A 12,137-nucleotide genomic window follows, 5' to 3' on the forward strand; every position below is an offset into this window, starting at 1 on the left:
GGCGGCCTGTCTCCCCAATATAGAGGAGGCCACATCGGGTGCAGCGGATGCAGTAAATGATGTGTGTGGAGGTGCAGGTGAATTTGTGGCGGATATGGAAGGATCCCTTGGGGCCTTGGAGGGAAGTAAGGGGGGAGTTGTGGGCGCAAGTTTCGCATTTCTTGCAGTTGCAGGGGAAGGTACCGGGAGTGGAGGTTGGGTTGGTGGGGGGTGTGGACCTGACGAGGGAATCACGGAGGGAGTGGTCTTTTCAGAACACTGATAGGGGAGGGGAGGGAAATATATCCCTGGTGGTGGGGTCCATTTGGAGGTGGCAGAAATGACGACGGATGATATAATGTATATGGAGGTTGGTAGGGTGGTAGGTGAGGACCAGTGGCGTTCCGTCCTAGTGGCGATTGGAGAGGCGGGGCTCAAGGGCAGAGGAGCGGGAAGTGGAGGAGATGCGGTGCAGAGCATCCGTCGATCACGTCTGGGGGGAAACTGCGGTCTTTGAAGAAGGAGGCCACAGAAAAGGCACATGGTACTAGGCGTAACTTATTAGCTTAGACAGTGGACTGGCTAACCAACAGAAAGCAAAGAATCGGGATAAATGGATCTTTTTCTGGCTGGCACAATGTAATTAGCCTGCTGCCACAGATTTTGGCACTTAGACATCAGCCATTTATAATCTGTATTGATGACTTGGATTCAGGAATAGAAAGCATGATAGCCAAATTTGCAGATTACTCGAAAATAGGTGGGACATTGCAATGAACAATGGCAGAATAGTCTTGTACATACACCACCTTTTCCTAGCTACAATCAGTTCTGAAGGGTCATTGGATCCAAAATGTTGACTCTGGTTTCGCTCCAGAGTTTATCCAGCAGTTTCCGTTTTGGTTTTAGTTTTCCATCCTCTGTAATCTTAAGTTTTTTTTGTTTAGTATCCAGATACAGGTAATAAGAAAGACAAATGGAATTCTGGCATTTGTTGCTCAAGGAATAGAGTACAAGAGTAGGGAAATGCTGCTGCAGCTGTACAAGGCATAAATGAGACCGTACTGGAGTTTGGTCACCTCACTTGAGGCAGGATGTAGCTGTAAGGGAGGCAGTTCAGAAGAGGTTCACTAGATGGATTCCAGAGATGAGGACTTGGTCTTAGAAAGCCAGAATGAGCAGTTTATGCCAACACTCTCTGGAGTTTAGAAGAATGAGAGGAGGTCTAATTAAGGAATCTAAGATGCTAAAAGGAATTGACAAAGTAGACATGGAAAGGATGGTTCCTCAGGTTAGGTAATATAGAATAAGTGGTCATTGTTTTAGAATAAGGGATAGCAGAGTTAATGCAGACATGAGGAAAAAGTACTTCTCTCAAGAGGTTAAGAATCTGTGGTATTCACCACATCAGAGTGCAGTGGATGCTGGGAAATTGAGTAAATTTGAGGTGGTGATATTTTTAATTAGTAATGGTTGGAAAAGTTATGGAGCGTGGGCAGTATAGTGGATTTGAGGTGGAGATGAGATTAGCCATTATCATATCAAATAGTGGAACAGGCTGGAGAAGCTAAATTGCCTAATCCTCCCCCTAGTTCTTATAGTCTTAAGCAACCTCATGTGGTGTAATAGTACAGGCACACGGGATTTCATTTTACTTGATTTCTGAAGAACCCAGTAAATGCAAATAGCTTCCAGTGGGCTCCAAGGAGTATTCACTTCTTATTTATAAATGAACTTCTAGTCTCTGAACCTTCAATATATTGATAACAGGAGGTTAACCAGAGAGCAATCATCTCTTTCCTGTAGCTCTGGCAGCCTCAAACCTTCTGACAAAAAAAAAGTCAAAACCCATTCAAATTTGTGTTTCTCTTTTTTTAGAAGAGTTGACATTGGTCTCCATGTGAGGGCCCAGTTAATAATCCAACCACTGCCATCTGTCTGAGCATCATACCTCTCCAATTTAAAAGGTCTATAGAGTTACTTGAGGAGAAAGTGAGGTCTGCAGATGCTGGAGATCAGAGCTGAAAATGTGTTGCTGGAAAAGCGCAGCAGGTCAGGCAGCATCCTGAAGAAGGGCTTATGCCCAAAACGTCGATTCTCCTGTTCCCTGGATGCTGCCTGACCTGCTGCGCTTATAGAGTTACTTGAACAAGGGTTCACCTGCAGTTAACTTTCAGATCTGCTTCATAAATATTAGTTTGTTTGTTCGCTTTTTTTGAAACAACAAGTTGCTGCTCACAATCCAAATATCACCTTCAACTCTCAACTCGCATCTTATAGCTCCAAGCAAGAATTGATTAAAAAACAAAGCTAACTGATATTCCAAAGTTGCTCTGCTTGATGACAGTTAGTCATTCTAAAGATGCTGGGGGGTACATTCCTGTCTGGCAATTATTGCACGATGTCCATTCATCCTTTGTTGGGAGCAACTGCATGGTCTCACCAATACACCATGCATGAGGGCATTCTTGCCTGCAGCATATGAGGTAGACAACTTTGGCTGAGTCACATGATTATCTGCCATGTACATGGTGGTGCTATGATGATAGCAGAGCGGAGAAACAATGCAACGTTCTTTGCAGCCTTCAACATGTCATCCATGACAATGATCATCTCACCTAGATCATCCCTATACCTCCACTCCTCACCTTCAAACAATGGCCAAACAAACCATCATTCGCAGCAAATTATACAGCCTTCAGGAGATCAAGCACAACACCACACAACCATGCCATGGCAACCTCTACAAGTCATGCCAGATGATCGAAATGGATACTACTATCACATGTGGGAACTCCACGTACATGGCAGATATTCACGTGACTTGGCCAATGTTGGTTACCTCCTACGCTTCAGGCAAGGACGTCCCAAAGTAAGGTAGATTGGAAAGACCGTGCAGACACTACAACAATGGATGAATGGACACAGCGCAACAATTACTAGACAGTAATGTTCCCCCTCAGTCTTTTGATCTCTGCCTACAGATTATGTGCCTGTGTGCTTCACTTCACTCCACCTGATGGCTTGTGATTTCAAATAAGCCCGTTGGACTATAACCTAATGTCATGTTCCTTCTGACCTTTTCTCTAATAGGTTCATTCTTCTCCAAATACAAGTAAATCCTGATCCGAAGAATGCTCTGAAATCAATTGAAGTATGTAATCCTTACAAGATCCTGCCACACTGATTAGGTCAGATCCCTTTTTACCCCATTGAAGTTGCTTCCCCCCACCATTAATGCTCTTACTTTGGATGATTATATGCCCTTTTCTATAACATAAACTTCATGATATAGTGATCACTATCCCATAACTGTTCTCATATTGACACTTGATCCACTTGGCCCACATCAATCCCAAGGACCAGGTCTAGAAGTGCCTTCTTTCTGACTGAATTGGAAATAGACAGCTTTCGAGAAATAACCTGAAAACATCCATAGAATTCTTGTTCTTCTGTGCCCTCTTCACTCCTACTATTGCAGTGTATGCTCACATAATTAAAGTTGCCCACTATAATTAATGTATAATTTTTGCAAGTCTTCAGTATTTTTGCTGGATGTTGTTTGGACCCATAGTTCTTGCAGCACTGAGTGACTTCAGCTGCTTCTTGATAACACATGGAGTGAATACAATCACTGAAGACTGGTGTCTGCGATGTTGAAGATCTTCAAGAGGATGAGATTGATCTAACTTCTTGATGCTTCTAGCCACACCAGTGTGTTGGGCATACAATACCAATAATATACAAGACTATATGAGGGGGACACAGCACGACCAAATTAGGAAGATATATTACCTGTCTTAGCTGGAACCCCCCTCAATTTTATTCAATAGCTGACACAATTCTCTGTCCAAAAATGTTTCTCCTGGATTCTGGCTTTCTTCATCTATTAAACATTGAGTTTCCATCTCAATAACACCTCCTCTACTCTAATGAAAACAGACCTGAATTTTTCTTGGTCTTTTGTTTTCTTGCTCTATTCAGCATCATAGTAAAGCTCTATCACATCAAAGTTAGAAATGCAGGTCCTGTTACGATTCCAAAGTTAATTGTAAACAGAACTTTGCAGTTAAGAGCTCAACATTTTGGGTTCCATTTCAGCCTTATGCTCCTGATCTTCAGTAACCTGCTGCAAAGTGGGATAGGTGGAAAGCTTCCTTGTAGATCTGCTGCTGTGCCTAGCCAAGGTGGCCATTAAAAATTCCAGGCAGTGGACCATGGAAGGGATTCATAATTTCCAACTAGCTTCTTCTCTTCCACAGTTACATCTTTGCCCAAGAAGGACTGGGAAAGATAGAAACTGAAGTTCTAATTTTGTGTCTTTTGCTGTCTAATTCAACATATTAGTACTTAAACCAGTGTACCATCTCCATTATTGCAAAATGCTGAACCATTAACATAGGCACTCCTCAACCATGTGACATGTTGATCATTCTCCTCTCCTAAAGCTGTCCAAGCTCTTCCCTTAATTCATCTCTCCCTGCCCATGATCCCTGCTAAACCCTGTATTACTGGCAGCCTTTTGCTATTACTAATCCATGTCTCTGAATTTAATGTAATAAGACAATAAGCGCAAAAGAAATAGGTTCAGGAGTAGGCTGTTCAGCCCTTTAAGCCTGCTCCGCCATTCAATAGGATCACAGCTAATCCACCAGTCCTCACACCCACTTTCCTGTGTTTCCCTGTGACACTTGATTCCTCTACTGATCACAAATCTATCTGGCCTTAAATATACCCAGGGACTTTATCCCCATAGTTTTGCATAATAAGGAATTCTAAAGACTCTCAACCCTCAGAAGAAATTCCTCCTCATCACAGTCTTAAATTGGCACCTCTTTATTCTGAGACTATGCTCTTTGGTCCTCGACTTTCCCATGAGGGGAAACATCCTCCCAGCATTTTTCCTGTCAAGCCCTTTAAGAATCCTTTTTGTTTCAATGGAATCACTTCTCATTCTTCTATATTCCAGTGAGTAGAGTCCCAACCTATTTAGCCTTTACTCATAAGGTGATCCCTCTATACCAGGGATCATCCTATTGAACCTTCCCCGAACTGCCTCCAATGAAATAATATCTATCCTTACATAGGTGACCAAAACTGCTCACAATTCAGAAATGGTCTCTCACCAGCACCTTGTACAGATGCAGTAACACTTCTCTACTCTTTTACTCCAATTCCCTTGAAATAAAGGCCCATTCCATCAGCCCTCTGGAATACCTACTGAATCTGGATGCAGGCTTTCTGAGTTTTGTGCAACAGTACCCCCGAGTCCTTTTGTGTTGAAGGTTTCTGCAGCCTTTTTCCAATTAAATAATACAATTATTTTGTTCTCCCTTCCAAAATGACCAACTTTACATTTTCTCACATTCATTTAACCTATCAATAATGTCTCTGTAAACAGTTTGTATCCCTCTTGCAGCTTACCCGTTCAGCTTTTTTTGTGTCATCTACAAATTTGGCTGCAGTATATTTGCTTCCTTCCATTAAGTCATTAATACATATTGTACGTGGTTGCGGCCCAAGTACTGTCCCCTATGGAACCCCACTGGTTACAGGTCGCCAATCTGAAAAACAACTACTTAACCCTATTTGCTAATCTTCTACCTATACCAACATGCTACCTCCAACCCACAGGCTATTAGCGTATGACTTACCTTTTATGGAATATCTTGTCAAACACCTTCTGGAAGTCCAAATAAAACACATTCACTGGTTCCTCTCTATCTACTCTGGTTGCAACTTCCTCGCAAACATCTCAATAAATTGGTCAGACATGATTTGTCTTTCATGAAGTCATGCTGACTCTACTGGATTATATTATGATTTTCCAATGTTCTGCTGTTACTTCCATAATGATTAATTCCAATGCTTTTCCAGCAATGTTAGGTTAATCAACCTATGGTTTCTCCCTTCCTTGGTGAATTAGATGAGCTTTACTTTTGATATATAATTTACTGACAGAGTTCCTACTGCTAGTATTCTCTATTCCTCCATTTACAGTTGTTTCATCAATTAACCACAGTCAGCAACTTAACGTTTGCTACACTGACGTGGAAGAAACCAATGAAAAAGAACAAAGAACAGTGCAGCATGCAAACAGCCCTTTTAGTCCAATGACTGCATTGACACATGATGCCTTTCTAAACGAAATACCTTTTGCCTCTACATGCTCTGTATCCTCTATTCCCTAACTATTCACATATCTGTCAAGGTGTCTTTTAAACATTGCTATTGTATCCACCTCCACCACCTCCTCCGGTAGTGCAATCCTGGCAGTTACCACACTCTATGTTTTACAAAATAAAATCTACCTTGGGAAAAATATTCCGACTATCCATACTCTCAAAACTTTGTAAACTTCTATCTGGTCCCCCCTCATCTTACAACATTCAAGTAATGGCAAACCAAGCTGATTCAATTGCTCCTTGTAGGCAATACCCTCCAAAGCATGCAACATCCTGGTAAACCGATTCTGCACTTTCTCCAAAATCTCCGCGTCCTTCTGGCACTATGGTGAGCAGAAATGTGAAGAGAACATAAGGAGTTTACAGAAGGATTACATAAGTTAAGCAAAATACATGGAAGATGCAGTATAATATAGAAATTATTAAATTGTATGTTTAGATAGGAAGCAAAAAAAGCATATTGTGAAAATGGTGAGTGAGACTGTAGAGCCCCATGCAAAAGAATCTGGTGTCCTTATGGATGAATCAGATAGGGATAGCATGCATGCACAACAAACAATTAAGCAAGTTATTGTTTATTGCAACGATAATTTAATACAACAGTAAGAAGGTTATGTTTAATTTATACAAGGCATTGGTGAGACTACATCTGGAGTACCATGGACAGGATTGGTAACTTATTTCAGGAAATATCTGGATGCAGCTCAGACAAGGTTTACCAGACTAAGAGAAGGAATAGAGATGGAAATGTGTTGCTGGAAAAGCGCAGCAGGTCAGGCAGCATCTAGGGAACAGGAGAATCGACGTTTTGGGCATTAGCCCTTCTTCAGGGCTAATGCCCGAAACGTCGATTCTCCTGTTCCCTAGATGCTGCTGACCTGCTGCGCTTTTCCAGCAACACATTTCCATCTCTGATCTCCAGCATCTGCAGACCTCACTTTCTCCTAAGAGAAGGAATAGGCAGGTTTGTCTTATCAGGCAAAGTTAAGCTTGGATACACTGGAATTTAGATGAGGAAGGCAATTTGATTGAAATATTTAAGATCCTGATGGGTCATGACAATGTAGATGTGGAGATGATGCTTCCTCTAATGGGAGAATCTCGAATGGGAGTCGCTGTTTCAAAATTACGGATTACATTCAAAACAGAGATGAGGTCAAAATGTTTTCTTTCAAAGGGTTGTGAGCAATGTTCCCTCGAATTTAAGTTGTTCACAAAGTTCTCTGTTTGATATATTTAAATCAGAGCTAACGTTATAGGGCAAAGGATGGTGGACTGTGCCCAGGCTGTGCAGCTGCTCAGCTTATGGGGACAACTGGTTGCAGTCCTTGAAACTCTTCCCCTGAAAGGGTGGTTGAAGCAGACTGCTCTTCTTTAAACTTGACACATTTCACTTTTTCTGAAAAATAAACTAGTTAAATGTTCATAGTAAATTTTATACTAATTCCAAGAATAACAAATAATTTAGAGTGTACAGAATGGAAATCAGAAGGGTCAAGTGAAATGTACACCCTGTGGTATAAGCAAAGTCATGGGATTGTGCCCCAAAAACATCTGAAGAGGGTTACACAAGCTGCACAACGTTGAACTCCAGGCCTTGGAATATGAGCAGCAGCTGAAATGATTGTTGAGTCATGAGAGAGAGGACTATATGGATTAATCACGGGTTGCTTGTATAGAGATGTGGTCACACCACAAATTAGGAGTACACAGGTGGACAGGGAATGAATGACTACTGAGCAAACTCCAAAAACCAGACAGGTAGTGCAATATATTTCTGAGCCTACTGTGCTTCCCAATTGGCATTCCATTTTGGAAATGGATGAAAGGGGAACATAGCCAGGGTTAAGCCCATGGCACCACAGATGACTCAGCTGTATAGGGAGGATAACAAAGGATGGAAGATAGCCATAGAGCAGACCTAGGGGTGGTTTGAGGACGTGGCTGAAGAGCTTCAGGGCAGAGGAGATGACCTGGGAGGTGGTTTGAGCAGACCTGGGCATTTTACGGCCCGTGGGCCATATCCGGTCCTTTGGTCGTTCCTGTCCGGTCCGCATGAGGTCAATCTTAAATTAGAACATAAATGAAAAAGTATTTGCGTCATGCACGCAATACAACTGTGTTGCTTTTGTTTTGAAAAGGATGTTTTTTTTATTTACGTATGGACACACATGCGCTTGTATGTGCGTGCGTGCATGAACAGCTAAAAGTGATGCTTGTTGGCTAGCCCTCAAAATGTCAGCTCACGGCAAGACAAGTTATGTCATAGCCCACAAAATCGGCAGAAACAGTAAACCATTTTCTGGTGGAGAGTTTATTAAGGAGTGCTTGTTGGACTCTGCAGAACTAATATGCCCGGAGAAAAAGGAGGCGTTTGAGAATGTGCCCCTCTCCCGACGCACTGTAATGAGAAGGATTGGGGACATCGCGAGAAATCTGGAGCTTCAGCTGCAGCACAGAGCGGTCAACTTTGACTTTTTTTCCCTAAGCTTTGGATGAGAGTTGCGACGGAGGTGACAGAGCCCAGATACTCACCTTCATACATGAGATAACTACAGATTTTAAAATCACGGAGGAACTGGCAGCCATGCAGTCAATGAAGGGAACAACTGGTTCACAGAGGTAAATGCATGTTTGGACACATTGGGACTAAAATGGGACAAGCTGGCGGGTGTGACAACGGATGGTTGTCCAAATCTAATGGGAAAAAAATGTTGGACTCTTAAAGAGAATGCAGGATAAAGTGACAGAAATTGTCCTTGAACAGCAATTGGTATTTTTGCATCGTATTATACATCAAAAGTGCTGTGTAAGTCAGTGTTAAAAATTAACCGTATGGTTGAGGTTGTAACTAAAATAGTTAACTTCATCAGGGCAAGAGCTTTGAATTAGAGGGGGTAAATTCAGAACAGAAATGCAGAGACATTTCTTCAGCCAGAGAGTGGTGGGCCTGTGGAATTCATTGCCACAGAGTGCAGTGGAGGCTGGGATGCTAAATGTCTTCAAGGCAGAAATTGATAAATTCTTGCTGTCACAAGGAATTAAGGGCTACGGGGAGAATGCGGGTAAGTGGAGTTGAAATGCCCATCAGCCATGATTGAATGGCGGAGTGGACTCGATGGGCCGAATGGCCTTACTTCCGCTCCTATGTCTTATGGTCTTTTGGTCTTATCACAGGCAGTTTGTTGCACTTTGAGGAAAATGAGACTGAACATTGTGACATAGGCTACCACACAGCTGTCAGGTGGCTCAGCCTGGGCAAAATACTGAAAAGTATATGGGACCGGAGAGAAGAGATTCAAGATTTCTGTGTGAAGAAAGGGAATGGCATTCCACGGCTTTCAGGTGCAGGCTTGATTGCAGACCTTGCTTTTGCTGTTGATGTGACTGCACTTATGAATGAACTAAATGTGAAATTGCAGTGCAAGGGCCTTTTTGTGCATGAAATGTACAATTTGGTGAAGGCTTTTATGAGAAAGTTGCAGCTTCTCTCAAGCCAAATGGAGGACAACATTCTCACCCACTTGCCAACACTGAAGGTAGCTGCACCTTCAGCTGATCACCTCCACAGGTGCTTATCTATGTTAGAAGCACTGCATGGTAAATTTTCAAGGCCATTTCAAGACTTTAAAATGGTTGAGAATGAAATGCATGTGATTTTTTCCCCATTTACATGCAATGTGGAGAATGCACCTAGTGATGTTCAGCTTGAACTCCTTGATCTGCAGTCTGACACACTTCTGGCAGAGTACTTCAGGTCAGTCTCACTGCTTGATTTTTACTCTTCCCTCAAAGAGGAGAACTTTCCACACATGAGGAGGCATGCTCAGAATATTCTAGTCCTCTTTGGATCTACCTATATATGCGAACAGACATTCTCAGTGATGAACTTCGACAAATCCAAAAACAGATCCTCTATGATTGATGATCACCTGTCAGCTGTCCTTCGCATATCCACCTCAGACATTCAACCAGATTTCAGTGCACTTGTTCAAGCCCAAAACAGACTGGGTTTTTCTCATTTAACAAGTAAAATGAACTGAAAAACATCAAAAGCACTTATAGTTTTTTGTATAGAGTCAGAGAGATGTACAGCATGGATACAGACCCTTCAGTCCAACCCGTCCATGCCGACCAGATATCCCAACCCAATCTAGTCCCACCTGCCAGTACCCGGCCCATATCCCTCCAAACCCTTCCTATTCATATACCCATCCAAATGCCTCTTAAATGTTGCAATTGTACCAGCCTCCACCACATCCTCTGGCAGCTCATTCCATGCATGTACCAACCTCTGCGTGAAAAAGTTGCCGCATAGGTCTCTTTTATATCTTTCCCCTCTCACTCTAAACCTATGCCCTCTCGTTCTGGACTCCCTGGGAAAAGACTTTGTCTATTTATCCTATCTATGCCCCTCAGTCTTGTAAACCTCTATAAGGTCACCCCTGAGTCTCCGACGCTCCAGGGAAAACAGCCCCAGCCTGTTGAACATCTCCCTGTAGCTCAGATCCTCCAACCCTGGCAACATCCTTGTAAATCTTTTCAGAATCCTTTCAAGTTTTACAACATCTTTCCGATAGGAAGGAGACCAGAATTGCACGCAACATTCCAATAGTGGCCTAACCAATGTCCTGTGCAGCCGCAACATGACCTCCCAACTCCTGTACTCAATACTCTGACCAATAAAGGAAAGCATACCAAATGCCTTCTTCACTATCCTATCTACCTGCGACTCCACTTTCAAGGAGCTAAGAACCTGCACTCCAAGGTCTCTTTGTTCAGCAACACTCCCTAGGATCTTATCATTAAGTGTATAAGTCCTGCTAAGATTTGCTTTCCCAAACGCATTTATCTGAATTAAACTCCATCTGCCATTTCGCAGCCCATTGGCCCATCTGGTCTAGATCCTGTTGTAATCTGAGGTAACCCTCTTCGCTGTCCACTACATCTCCAATTTTAGTGTCATTTGTAAACTTACTAACTGTACCTCTTATGCTCGCATCCAAATCATTTATGTAAATGACAAAAAGTAGAGGGCCCAGCACCGATCCTTGCACTCCACTGGTCACAGGCCTCCAGTCTGAAAAACAACCCTCCACCACCACCCTCTGTCTTCGACCTTTGAGCCAGTTCTATATCCAAATGGCTAGTTCTCTCTGTATTCCATGAGATCTAACCTTGCTAATCTGTCTCCCATGGGGAACGTTGTTGAACGCCTTACTGAAGTCCATATAGATCACATCCAGTGCTCTGCCCTCATCAATCTTCTTTGAGGCTTTTGAAGAAGTAACAATCAAGTTTGTGAGACATGATTAACCACGCACAAATCCATGTTGACTATCCTGAAGCAGTCCTTGCCTTCCCACATACATGTACATCCTGTCCCTCAGGATTCCCTCCAACAACTTGCCCACCACTGAGGTCAGGCTCACTGAGGTCTATAGTTCCCTGGCTTGTCTTTACTGCCCTTCTTAAACAGTGGCACCACGTTTGCCAACCTCCAGTCTTCCGGCACCTCACCTGTGACTATCGATGATACAAATATCTCAGCAAGAGGCCCAGCTTCTCTAGCTTCCCACAGAGTTCTCTGATCAGGTCCTGGGGATTTATCCACCTTTAACCATTTCAAGGCATCCAGCACTTCCTCCTCTGTAATCTAGGCATTTTGCAAGATGTCACCATCTATTTCCCTACAGTCTATATCTTCCATATCCTTTTCCACAGTAAACACTGATGCAAAATATTCATTTAGTATCTCCCCCATTTTCTGTGGCTCCACACAAAGGCCTCCTTGCTGATCTTTGAGGGGTCCTATTCTCTCTCTAGTTACCCTTTTGTCCTTAATATATTTGTTAAAAACCCTTTGTATTCTCCTTAATTCTATTTGCCAACGCTATCTTATGTCCCCATTTTGCCCTCCTGATTTCCCTCTTAAGTATACTCCTACTTTCTTTATACTCTAAGGATTCACTC

General features: G+C 42.7%; 1 protein-coding gene across 1 annotated transcript in view; it reads right to left on the bottom strand.

Annotated features, from left to right (window-relative positions):
• Positions 1-12,137, bottom strand: part of nr2c2 (nuclear receptor subfamily 2, group C, member 2) — a 195,336-nt gene that overhangs the window by 157,959 nt on the left and 25,240 nt on the right. The gene's annotated exons all lie outside the window — the stretch shown is intronic.

Source organism: Chiloscyllium plagiosum, chromosome 18 (genome assembly GCF_004010195.1).
Source record: "Chiloscyllium plagiosum isolate BGI_BamShark_2017 chromosome 18, ASM401019v2, whole genome shotgun sequence".
Taxonomy (NCBI): Eukaryota; Metazoa; Chordata; class Chondrichthyes; order Orectolobiformes; family Hemiscylliidae; genus Chiloscyllium; species Chiloscyllium plagiosum.